Here is a 14,421-nt window from a genome sequence, read left to right on the forward strand (position 1 = left end):
CCTGACCTGTCCCTCCAGGAGCATCATGCATGTCTACAACACAGGAGGCTGAGAAAGTTACTCCTGTCTGGAGTGTATTTTAAGACTGAGGCCCACCTTATTCTTTTTTATTGGAAGTATCCTGCAATACATGCATAAAGTTAGAACAGTACTATTTAAGCCAAAAAAAATCAATCACTCAAAAGCTGGGAGATGCAGAATTAGAATTACCTTGTTTCAGCCATTTTATTTGTACACATATAAATATAATTTCTTAAATATAGGATAATGTGTCACCTTTTCTGCCAAATGTCTGCCATAAATAGGGTTCAGGTAATGAGACTTTGTTGGTGAATTTGGGGTCCTACGCCCTGTTTGCTGAACTCTGTGCAAGCTCTACTGTATAGTAAAGATAGGTGGGCTACGGAAAGAATAGAAGGTTCTGGTGAGGTCCCACCTGGAGTACTGCGTCCAGCTCTGGAGCCCTTGGTGCATGAAAGACATAGACCTGTTGGAGTGGGTCCAGAGGAGGGCCATGAAAGTAATCAGAGTGATGGAACACTTCTATTAAGAAAGGCTGAGAAAGTTAGCGTTGTTCAGCCTGGAAAAGAGAAGGCTCTGGGAAGACCTTATTGCAGCCTTTCAGTACTTAAAGGGGACCTATAAGAAAGATGGGGAAAAACATTTTAGTAGGGTCTGTTGCGATTGGACAAGGGGTAATGGTTTTAAGCTAAAAGATGGTAGATTCACACTAGCTATAAGGAACAAATTTTTTACTGTGAGGGTGCTGAAATGTTGGAACAGATTGCCCAGAGAGGTGGTAGATGCCCCATCCCTGGAAACACTCAAGGTCAGGTTGGATGGGAGACTGAGCAACATGATCTAATTGAAGATGTCCCTGCTCATTGCAGAGGGGTTGGACTAGATGACATTTAAAGGTCCCTTCCAACCCAAACTATTCTATGTTTCTATGATTCTATGTTTCTATGATTCTATGATCTGGTCCAGATATCTCACTGGGACCAGGGAGATTTGGAAAAGTCGTGGTGTAAGCAAAGACCTGATCAGCCCAAGCCTGGAGTAAGCTTACACGAATGTAAGCTTTGGAGACCTGTACAACAGAATTGTTGTTAAATCAACCGTCGAACTGTAAAGAAGGATGTGTTCTGGAAAAAAGTTTGACAACTTCTATAATGGGAGGTGCTAATAATCCTACTTATAATTCACCTTTATTTGGAAGAGAAAAAGAGTAGATCACATTGTGGCATTAAAGTAATGTATCATCACTCAACAGATTCTTCTTTTGCATTTCATGTTTGTGGCCTCACACTGCAGAACAGTGAAGAACGAACACTTCTATTAAGAGAAATTCCTTGCAGATTTGTGGAAGGGACTAGAGAAAGTGGGACTGTAGGCTTGCCTGCTTTTTGCTCTTTCCTAACAGCCCAGTATTGGCCAGAAGTGAGGATTGCATTGGAATAGATGGATCTTGTACTTCCATAACAACTGGGAAGTAACAATATTGCCTGCCTTCCACTACTGCTTGTAGCTTTCTCTCTGAGTTGTGTGGTAGCTGTGGACCTATTTTTGCTATAGTGGTAAACCAAGAGGGGCAATTACTTGATCAGCACTGAAGAAGGTGCCTCAGTTGTGCATGCTGTAGAGGTGATCTGGTGTCTGAACCTATAAGGATAGGTATGTTGTATAAATATTTAATCTTGATTTCTGACCATGCAATACAATCAAGTTGTAGCTTAAATTTATAAAGTCTGTAGGACAACCTATGCCCCTGGATAGCCTATAGAATCTGTGCTTAAGCTGCTAGAAGGTTAGGTACCATAGAGTACCATGCAATTCTTCTGTGTTCTTTACTGAAATCAAATGAGCTGTCTTTAAGATCTTAGATATTTAATTCATTAATAGTATTGAAGAGTTTGTACCATAGCTATGCTACAACTTACAAGAAATGAAAACTTGTTGCTTGTTCTTCCTGAGGTGTAAAATGCAAGCTGACTAGATCTAAAGAAAAAAACAGCACCATGCTCACTGCATTATAGAAGTCTTGACTCACTCTCACTGTAAGCAGTTTTACCACTTTAGACTACTTCTAATTCACAATTCTTTTCTGAGTATCCCTCAGTTAAAAATATTACTACTATGGCTTGCTAATGGAGTTAATGTACCTCTGAATATTAAATGGAAGAGGGAAGTAATATTACACGCATAGTTACTCTCTCTTATTCATTACAGTTTTTGATATTTGGTACTAGAAAGTATGAGTGGCAGATTATGTGCAAGGGAGCTCACACTGCAAAAGGGATAGCAGAGAATTTATAGACTATGGAAATGGAGATGCCACAGCATCTTTATCTAAAAATATCTCCTGGTCTTGTTGCTGAAATAGTCAGGTAAAAAGAAATAGTAGTTGTCCCTTGTTTATATGGATGCAGAATACATTTGCAATATTTTAAGAAATAGATAAATCTGTTGTATATAATAAATGTCTCACAAAGAAGGAGTGCCCATAGTTACAAAAGTGGCATAATAATAAAAACCTCTGATGCTAGCTAAGGAAAGAACAACAGTATATTAATGTTCTCTGTAAAGAAGGGTGAAAAATAATATCAATATTTTTAAAACAAGGAAAAACTATTTCTAATGGAACATCTGAAAGGTTATTTTGTACAGGTGATTACACAATGTCTTGTAGTAGCCAGAATTAAACACATGAAGTAATAGAGTATTGCATAACCAGCACACACGGACCAGGATTATTCAAACTTTTCCAGAAAAGAAAATTAGAATGAAAATACACACTAAAAATGCTCCAAAATCCATAACTGTGTTTGTACTATTTTTTAAAAGTGCAAAGAATAGAGAAGCCCTGATTCATTGACCCATCTTTGAATACAGAAGATGGAAACCAAGAAAGAGGTTGAGGAAGATGTTAGAATCACCATGACATCTTTGATGAGTTTGATTAAATCAAAAGTAAGAAATACACCCTTTTTTTTTAGTTTAATTAATACACAAAAAAAGAGGCAATGAAATCTATGCGCCCACTCATATGCATGAAAAAAAAAATAAAAAAAGAATGAATATGTGTAAAGTAAGAAAATCTCTCTAACTACTTATTGCAAGGTTTGGAGTCTTTGAGCTGATCCTCCCCCTGCATAGACTGCTGTTCCAAAAAGGATTAAAAGGTAAGAGTATGTCCATCTGAAATATAACATATTTGTGAAATTAGGGGGAAAAAAAAAAGAATGTCTGGTGTTGACAAAGCACCTGTAGATTTCCAGACATAATTGAAATTCCATTCCTAAGTGTTATTCTCTTTTGCATGTAAACAACAGGAAAATTGGCTGGCTTTGGTTGTGAAATGAAATGGTCCTTGCCCATTACAAGTGCTTTGATTTTAAGAACACTTGCAAGTAGTTTGGGTCTAAACAGCTGGGAATCTACTCTATACCTACTAAATTTTATGGCATAATAGACCCATTAATGCACAGATCAAATTTCTTTGATGAGGTAAAATGATAAAGAACAAAGGAGAAGACAGTCTGCACTGTTTTTTTCTGGGATAGATTTAACTTACTTCATAGTAGCTTATATGGTGCTGTTTTGGATTTGTGATGAAAACAGTGTTGATAACACAGAGATGTTTTATTTACTGCTGAGCAGGGCTTACACAGAGTCAAGGTCTTTTCTGTTTCTCACACTGCCCCACCAGCGAGTAAGCTGAGGGTGCACAAGAAATTGGGAGGGGACTGACTCCGACTAACCAAAGGGATATCCCAAACCACATGATGTCATGCTTAGCAATAAAAGCTGGGGGAAGAAGGAGGAAGGAGGAGACATTTGAAGTTATGGCATTTGTCTTCCCAAGGAACCATTACATGTGGTGGGGCACTGCTTTCCTGGAAATGGCTAAACACCTGCCTGCCAATGGGAAGTAGTGAGTGAATTCTTTATTTTGCTTTGCTTACACATGCAGCTTTTGCTTTACCTATTAAACTGTCTTTATCTCAACCCAGAAGTTTTTGCCCTTTTAGCCTTCCAATTCTCTCCCCCCATCCCACTGTGAGGGCAGTGAGTCAGCAGCTGTGTGGTGCTTACCTGATGTCTGGGGTTAAACCATGACACAGTCAAAGAAAGAACTTTGTTTTGTTATTATTTTGTTATATAAAGATACTTTTAAGAGAACTCCTAAATTAACCAAAACTTTTGGAAATATTTGTCAAGCACTACCAACTACTATCTGCAAGGAGTTTTACAATTCCTTGGAGTTACTTCTGACTGTGTTCATATTACAGGGGATAAATACAATACTAAAACTTTTCTTTTTATTACAAGCATTAATCCACAGTAATGTAAAGGACTTTTTTAAAGCTTTTTAGTTCAAAGACATGAATTAAAAAAAAAAATAAATTTAAGGCTAAATCTTATCTCAGTAATATAGATAAAATGTTGATATACAGTCATTTGAATCTTTCCACCTGAGGACAACCTTAGCATACAACTGAACACAGTATTTCCATTCACCTTTGGTTATTTATTTGATTATGCATCTTGGTTATTTAATAGACATAGAAGTGGTGTTGGAACTGATTTAACGAAGAAATAATTGAAACAGAGTAAGGCATCTGTGACTACTACCTTAATCCTGGTTAACCAGACCAAGTCCCAGAACCTACATGGGGAATGTAGATGGGTTTGGTCTACATAGCACAATCTCATTTGGGATGGGAAAGCCTTCAAATGCTCAGGTGGGCTTCAAGGAAAGGTCTTGTGCACTTGGTAGGGCTAACACCTGAAGGATTCTAATGTAACTACCCTATCGTTGAAAGAAAAGGTGAAAATATTTAGGTGATGTGCAAATTTTCCATCCAGGAACATGTTCATATTCAGGAAGAGAAGCATAGCAGCGAAAACTCACCCAAGGATGGACAATCCTTTCTGGTTGATTCTGGCTGATTCTCATTGATCAGTGGTTGGTTCTGTTTGGTGAACTGGACAATAACAGTCTTCAGTGTCTTTTCAGACTTATGGGTAGGAAAACTGACTAAATGGAAGCAGAAATTCTTAACAAGTGGTGCTGAGGGGGAATTTTGGAACCAAGCGGAACAATTATGATGATGTCAAAAATCTTCTTTTTTTAATACCTCTCCCACACATTATACATCTCTCCTATTACACAAGATTGGATCAACTCAACATTATGCTAATATTTAAAGATGATAACAGGATTGATAAGTATACTGTGTAGCTATTTTGACATCCATGTAAAACACGGGGCAGCATAAAAGAGTAGCTGGAAGTAGATGTCACTAGGAAAGAATTGTTACTAGCCAATATGAGACTACCTGTAAACAAATAACCTTGACATTGTTAGACACTCTTGAAAAGAAAGGAACAGAATGAGTCAGCTGCAAATGTCTGAGAGGTTCTTGGAGCCTAACAAAATTAAAACTGTAGAAGCAAAGCTAACATAAATGACTGTTATTCATCATTATATATTCAATCAAGGTCAGTACTTCCCTGTAGAGGGAAAAGAGGAACTGGCAAGTGTTCGACAACTGAGTTGGCAGAAGACCTCCTCTACCTTCATACCAGTAGATTTCTCCTGGTCACATTCACCATTTCCTCTCTCTGGGTTTAGCATACCGGTGAACACCATCTCTACAGGTATCGTTGGTAAAGAAAATAGATGATTATGCAAGAAAGTTTTTTCTCAATTTAGTCTGTCAGGACTGGTGAAGCCTACTGGGATTTTTACAGTGCAGTAGAAATCTTTATTCTCTATTCTAATGAACATTTGCATAAGGATAAAAAAATAAGACATTAATATGTTTCTTGGTAGCCAGCCCTGGGAGTACAGTTTAGACTCTGGATATGTTAGCCTGTCTGTGTGCTTAGCTGTGTCCTGAATTTTGGAGGTTTCATTTTCTTCACAATAGTTAAACCATTGGTGTTATCTGTACAGGACAAGTACTAATAATTTAATCATTCATATTAAAGAAGAACAGATTAATGTTTTTTTCCTGACTGCTTCTACTCCTGGTCAGATCCTTCCTGTTTTACCTCCATGAAGAATGACTTTTCCTTTGGAGTATATTCTTATTTTTGCCTAACAAACTTCCCTTCAAACTCCATGCAGCACAGCAGCTGGATCAAAAAATTCTGCACATTCCTCCTGACTGCTTTTCCCCTCAGTAGATTGGTTCAGGTTAACCATGTTTGCCTTTTCATACAGAGCAAAATCACACCTGGATTAGCATAATTTGATCTAGGTGGACAAGGGAAGAATGTGGTTTTCCAATATGCAATAATATTTTAGAAAAGATTTTATAAGCGGGGTTTAAAAACAATACAGATGTACAGCTGCAACATTCACCTATGGGAAACCTCCTGTATTGTCTATGACATTTGTATGAAAACAAACTAGACATTTTCCACTTGAGTATAACTCCATATTCTTAAATTCTTATTCTTAAAAGAGCTGGTGAGTTTGAGGCTAGTGACATGTAAAATTTAGGTAGAAACCTATCTAGGATGACAGCTTTACCAACTCACTATTTATTTCTCCCATTGTTATTGTCCTGTTAAAGTGACCATATTGTTGTTAGGTTAACACGGAAAATTTTTAGCTATTTAAGCACACTTATTAGGTTGCTGACAGCTACATAATGATTTGTATCAGAGAAAGAGAATCTTGTTTAACTTATTCCTCACTCACTTATTCAGTAACATTAAGATTTATCAACGGCAAAAATTTTCCTTTTTCTCCTTTTATAGAGTGTTCAAGATGTCTACTTATCCAAGGTGTTGCTGTCTTCTCACTGAAAAAGTTGTAGTATAACTCCAGCATTTCACCTGTTTCCTTTGCCTAAAATGAATGTGTTCTTGTCATATTTTGTCATACTTTTGTGAAGGAGCACTTTATGGTATTGCTTCAGATTTTTAATTGATTTTTTAGATTGAGAGAAAAGGACTTTCCTTCTCATCCTATGAAGCTAGAGTAATAAGTTACAGATACAATCTTTTTTTTATTGAGGAGATAAAAACTTAATTTGCCAGCACTTGTGCATGTATTTACTTTACCACCATGAATAGTAAGGACTGCTCATAGTAATAAAGTTAAGCTTTGTGGCAGTTTTTGCAAGACTGAGCTTTGTATAGGTCTGCTTCTGACCAGTTTTTCAATCCTGGAACTTTGTTTTTAGTGATTCTTTTAAAACAAAATATTAGTAAGTCATATTTTGGTGTGTGTTGAGATCTGGGAGTTTACAATCTTTACCTGCAGTGGATTACGGTAACTTCCTCTCCCCACCCCTCCCATAACCTGTCAGAAAATCCAGCTATGGGTCTGACTCTATTCTGTTAGTCAACCAGCTCATATGGGTTAGGAACTATTCATGAGGGTGAGTAATTCCATAGAGTTTGTAGATGGAAAAAGAGCTTGGAATTTGATGTATCTATTTTAATTCTTGCTCATGAGGAGCATGTCTGCTTTTCAGAAATTAAGTAATAATTAGGCATCTTACTATATTCCCTTGAACATTTATATCTAACATAGCTTGTTCGTTTAAACATAAAATCATGATTTCTCATGCTTATCCTGCTTGAAGAAGAAGAAATAAGGACCAATTCTACTTGCGTGGTTTGTTCTACAGCTGACATAATGAGTGTGTGTTTGCAGCACACACAGCTGACTGCGCAGTGCTCATGGAGATGCTTCAGCTATAGGAGATCAAGAAGGGCGTCTGCCACAGCCAGACACCATGTATATGTATTGGTACACATGCACATGCTGAGACTGAAGTAAAATACACATTGTAATAGAGTGGCCAAAATCTGCCTTCAGCAGATTCAGGTAGCCCTACTGTTTTCACTAATGTAACCAACTTTTGGTCAAATGATATCAGATGTTCTATAAAAACAGCATACTTTCTTTTGCAGAGTATCTTTTAATAGGAAGAGAAGAGTCAAAGAGATTCTGCATGACAGAGTTTTTTGTGTTTTTACAGGGAACTTCGTTGGTTGATTTAGAATAAAAATTAAATTTATTAATGGCCAATTAATATTCAGTTATTTGTTTGTTATTGAGTTTAAATAACTTCCTCCTTGGTTCTTGTGTCTCTACTACATTTGCTTTAACAAGGCAAACTGCCAACAATAGAGAAGCCAAGCTCTTTTCATCTCTTCCTTTCAACTTTCTAGTAAACTTCTTTTGCAGTTACTCCAGTTTGAATTTCTCCTCCTTGAAAAGAGGTGTTCAGACTGAAGACATGATTTAGGTATGACATGAGCAAGGTATTGCCTTACCTAGGACTTCTGGAACAGTGTTTATCCTTTACATTTCAAACAGAGACAGATATGATTTGTCTTTATCACAGCTATTTTTCATTCATGATTTAATCATAATCAAATGTCTATCTATTATCAATTGAGGTGAATTTTCAGAGCTTCCTGCAAAATGTGGAAAATCTTAAATACAGATTCAAGGCACATGATTTTACATACATTTTTATATTATTGACCTTCATCGTGTTGATCCAGCTCAGTTCTGTTCCCCTTATAAATTTAGTACTGGTCCTTTATTTTCTCTTCCTTGACTACTACTTTTCCAGCATATCAAATGCTTTACTGAAGTCCAGTTATACATGCCTACTGAATTTCTCTAATTTGGGAAATCAGTTATAAGAAAAAGCTATCAGGGTTAGTTTATCCACCCCCCCCCCCCGCCCAGACACATACCTTTACTGTTGTTTTTTTCTCTCCTTTACTTCAATTTTGTTAATTATTCTGTCTTTCAAAGCTGCTTTTAAGCCTCGTACCCAAGCAATATTAGTTTGTACTTGGCTTTATCCTTCTCCTCTTCCATGCAGTTTACAGTTCACCAGTCATATGCTACTTAATAGTTTTGACAGACCTGCTAGAAAATTGTGCTATTAATTGTACAACATAATGGTTTAGTTGTTTCAGAGCTGTTGGAAGAAAATACCTTTCTTCTCTGTATTCAGTTAATCTGAGTACATAGAGCTGGACTGCAATTTATTTTGCTGCTGTCTCAAATCTATTAGCTTTCTAGTATTTGTTTTCACAGTATGTTCACTTTCCTTTCTAAAAAAAAATCCCCCTCCCCCAAAACAGGAGTGAAGCATTTTTTTTCCTGATTTTGAACTATACATTGATTATCTATAATCTTTGCTTTACCTTTACTGTATAACCACTTTGCGACTGATGTTGCTGTTATTTTATATGTCTGGAGAATACCACTTGTGAAAATGTTAAAATCTAACTTGTAACTTTTATATATATTTACTTACACCTTCTAAAGGCATGCAAATTGCATTTTCACTTGACATCTAAACACTAATATCTAATACTAAATATCTTGTGACCTGATGATAGGATGGTATAGGCAGATGATATAGATGGGAAGATAACAGATTTTACCCCCCAAATTTTAAACAAAATTGACAAGCAAACTGAGTTCTCTCAAATCTGTATTTAGTCTCCATGCAGAAGCTGCCAACATAAAGCTCATATTTGTATTTTGAGTGAATAAAATGTACCTTCAAATAAGAACTAAAATGTTAAAAACACAGGTGTTGTAAATGAGCTTTAGACAGTTGCTGGTATGAACTGCAGATGTTTCCTGTGCAGCTGTAGTATGCATGGCATAAGAATTCAGTCTGGAATGAGCTGTTGTATTAAAATTTGAATAGAGCAGTAGAATGGAAAGAATCTAGCATTTTATGATAAGTGGATATTCCTTTGCCCAGCTTTATAATTTGCTTAGTTCTTTAGGAGATTCTTGGAATGGGTGGTCAGTTGGTACCACCAAAATAATGCTTTATAAATGTAGAAGATTCAGCTTCATATTCATACTGTTCTTTGTGTATGTTAATGAAGGCATTGCAATAAGTTATAGTTGATTCCTTAATATGTAAATATAATTTATTTTATAAACATTGTTTATTTTAAGAAGCATCAAGCACATCATGTGTAAAACTAAAACCAAAATACAGTGGGTTTTTTGGAGAACTTATTATTGTAATGCATGATCCTGCAGCAAGTATGTATTATTTTACAGCTATTGCATTATTATTTCAAATTAGTACAAGAAAATTGGTTCTATTGCATTCATTATTCTGTTATAATTGACATGATCATGTTCAGATTGTCTCCATTGTACTGTCTTTGCTTTCAGAGAGACAGCTTTGCTCTCAAAGAGATCAATGATGGAGTTGTGTCTGACAGTGTTCTATAAGTTTGTGCTAAAGTGTTATTGGAGCTCTATAGCTGGACAGGACAATATTATCTGTAATGCAGGGCAGTATAAATGAGCTACCAGTGGATTTTGCACTAACATTGTGTTTTTGCAAATCGAAAAATCTTTTGAATTTGCTTTGCATGTGCAATAATGACAGAGAGGATTAACAGAAAAAAAAAAGATAATTTTGTGTGTAAACCAGTCCTATTTAAACCATGGGAGCCACATTAGAACATGGCAATACTTTAAAAATTTTGTTTGTGGTATGAACATTATATATTTTGACTGATAATTTTTGCCTTTCTTTATATCGATTTTATGCAGTTTCAAGAAGTTTTTTAGGGTTCTTTAAGAATTATTTGCAAATGTATCTATATAATTTATAGCTGTATGTCTCTATTACTAACATATGTAATTGTTTGCTTTAATTGAAAAGGAGGTAATTTTTCAAGTTAAGGATACTGCTTTTCAAATATTACTTGCTGAGACATTTTTTGGCAGAGGAAAAATTATAAATGGTGATACCTATTCAGGATAATTATAACAATCAATTACAGTAGCTTTAAGACTGGTACTATCAACAAACCACAATGACTCAAAATGATAAATATGTTAAAAGTTTGATTCTTTTCTTGCAACATAGCTGCTTGAAGACCAATTTGAATTTACCTAAGTAGTACAAAACCGTTATAAATGAAGTAAGAAATATTTTATGCTTTCTAGGTGTTCAGTCCTCTTGCCTGCCTTTCTAGCAGAACTCACTTGTGCATATAACTTTTGAATGACCAGTTTGTTTCCTTGTGTTCTGTTGCCCAGTACTTAGATGGCTGTTCCAACTGTTGCAGTGGCAGCATGTAAACATATAACTGATTACACATCTAAACAGCAGGTGGTTGTTAACCATTAGGCATTTTCTATCTATAGATACTTATTTAAATCATTAGACATCTTTAAGCCTAATGGAGCTTTTCTGGCTGTCCATTGGAAGCATGAACATACGGGTGTGGTGAGTTGGTGCCAGCTGGCAGCCAAGCACCCACACAGCCACTCGTTCACCCTATGCCTTGAGTGAGATGAGGGAAGAAAATAGGAAAAGCAAGAACAAGAAAACTCATGGCTTAAAATAAAGATGTGAATATCAGTCAGAAATTACTCTTGCAGGCAAAACAGACTCAACTTGGGGAATTTAACTTAAAACATTTGATTACTGATAGATATTGTGAAACAAACACAACAAGCATTTAAACTCTCAGGGAAAGCACTTTTCCTTTCCCTTTCCCAGGCTCAGCTTCACTCCAGACACCTCTTCTGCCACTGTCCTTGTCTCCATTCCCTTGGTATCATTGCGTTGCAAGTTACACTAAGTTCCTTACGTAAGGCAATGAGCGATGCAAGTGGTTGCAGTCTTCTCACAGAGGCCACCCCTGAAACCTCCTTGCTAACAGCCCTGGTTTCTTTTTTTTCCTAAAATACTGCCCTGCGGACTGCTATATAGCTGCACAGAGTAAACTCAGCCCATAAAATAGCTCAGAGCTCTTCTACCAGTCTTTGCTGTCTTAATGCTATTAATTAGTGCTTCCCAGATAAATGTGGTCTTTAAGAATTACTGTTTGATACAGGTGACTACACCTCCAGAGCTGTGAACCACTGCCTGCTGGGCTGCAAATAGTTATTAATGAGTTAAAGAAGGTAGGCCATGATTTAATTCCTTCTTTCAAAAAAAGTAATTCTACTGAGCTCAGTGAAAATTTTACTGATGTTTAAATGTTAAAATAGTAACCTCTAGAAAAGTATGGAAAAGCTCATTTGTGGTTACTGTTTTTTAATTTTTAAAAGTTTTTTTCCCTTTCCTCATACCCCTGAGCACTGTATTTCTCTCGAGTGACTTCTGCAGCCATCTTAACTGTCTGTACTCCCTAATATTTGTTTCACTGATGTTAAGTCTCTCATCCAACACTGAGTTAAGATGATATTAATGCCTATGTAACAGTAAATACATTTCACTGATTTCACAAAACATTCTTAATCCCACCTTTTAGGCAGTCCCAATACGTGTGTGCAACCTGGTTTCAGAACATTACCCTATATTTTATTAATGTAAAAGGGCTGTACTGCAACTACAAATGGTGAGATGCAAACAACTAATGCTCAGCTGATTAGAACATTCTAATTCTGAACTTTTGCTGACATAGAGGTGTCAGCCATGCTGGTGTGTGTGTAAAAAGGTGAAACCATCCAGCAGTGATATGAAATGAACAGTGCCAAGAAACGGCTCATATCTGTGTTAGAACCAGAGTGGGCACAACCTTCTGCTGTACACTTCACCCCTGTATAAGACAAAAGATAGTTAATATCGCATGAAGATTTTTTTTCAAATATCGAATAGTTTATAAAACACATATAATACATTATATGAAAAAAACGTCAGGGGTCTGGGGAAACTGGTGTGACTTAAGCCCTCTAATCTGATTCCTCTTTGAAGGAGAGAAGCTGAGTCCAGATGAACCTGAATTGAAAAATGCACCTGCACAGATTTGTACGTACAAATCTCTGACTAATTTACATTTTAAATGATCTTGTAAGTTTGCAAACGAGGTAATTGTGCGTGTAGATCACTAGTGAGATACCTTGCTAGCTGTTGTAATTGTACATAATGAATAGAAGTAGGTCCTGTGTACATGTTTTTGAACACTGGAACTGTGTATTCTGAACAAACCAAAAATTTCAGAGGGTGCTTTCTGGACTCCACTATTTTTAAAATTTATTTTAAAGCAAGAAGGAGTGAATTTGGCTAGTTATATCAATCTGCTTCTTTACATGTATGCAGGATAAGTAGATTATATGTGGAAAAAGGATCAGAATGAAAATACAGCAAGATAGGATCTAATGTGTTGACAAACCACTCAAAGTTAAAATTACTGTGTTTTAGTTTTGAATCCTATTATTTACCTATAAAAAAGTAGGAATTATGTGTGGTGTTCTCCAACACAGAATAAGTGCACAGTTTATGCCCCAAGACATTATAATCTAGATGGTTATTGTTGAAGAAATTGAATCTTGGTTTTTTTTGAGTATTGTTTTTTGGAGTGCCCATGTGCATTCCTGAGGACAGCATTTGCTGTGCATCCAGACAATAAATCTGAAAACACTGTGTGAGTGCAGGGTGCCTTTTGCTCATTTTTGGATGTTTGAAACATCTAGCAAAGTATTTGCTTAGCATGGCATTATATAGTGATAGTAGACAGTTTGGGTGTGAACAGACAAATTCATACAGGCTGTCTATGGACTATATTTCTTCTGGCTCTAGAGACTTTACTGGAAACAGTAAGGGAAAGAAACTGACTCTTAAGTAGTCTGTTCTTGATCAAAAGGATACTAAATGATTGTCCGAGGGATTTAAATAGTCTAACCATCTGATTGCTTTAATACTTTCATTTAAGAACAGATGCAACTTATTTCTATCTGTCTTAATATGTGGAAAATTGTATATGAAACAAACAAAGAAATGTACATTGCTTTAAATTTTATAAGTATAGCTAACCAAGTACAATTGATAGAATAGCTGTATTCAGAGAAGCTATAGATTAGGCATTTCAAAAGAAAAAATTTCAAAGCAGTAACAAAAATTAGTAAAAAGTTCATATATTCAAATCCATAGAAAAAAAGCTGCAACATGAATTTTGTGTCTCTTTGTTCCTTTGAAAAGTTAATGGATTTTTCTGCCAGTCAGATTCACTTTATTAGTTTAGAAGTCTCTGAGGAGCAATACAACTCTTACTAAATCATGTCCAGCAATGGAACTCACGGAGACTGCAATTAGAGCATGTATGGTATGTGTATTTGGGATAAAAGAAGTGGGAAGTTGAAAGAAACCATGAGAGATTGTGTTACCTGTCTTCCTGGTCTCAAGTAGTATTAAGTATACTTGGATCATCCCTGCTACCGTTGTTTAATTTGTACTTTAAAAACTTCCAGTAAAGATTTTATAACCTTTACAGGCCAGCCTTTACCCTTTTTTGCTGTATTTGCATTAGGCTTTAATTTTTTACCTGTAGTCACAGAAGACAGTTATTCTTCCACTTTCTTTACAGAAAACTACAGTTTCTTTTGGATTAAAGCAGACTATAGATGCAGTCTCTCCTCATGATGCAACATATTTTTTT

The sequence above is a fragment of the Buteo buteo genome, chromosome Z (genome assembly GCF_964188355.1).
Source record: "Buteo buteo chromosome Z, bButBut1.hap1.1, whole genome shotgun sequence".
Taxonomy (NCBI): domain Eukaryota; kingdom Metazoa; phylum Chordata; class Aves; order Accipitriformes; family Accipitridae; genus Buteo; species Buteo buteo.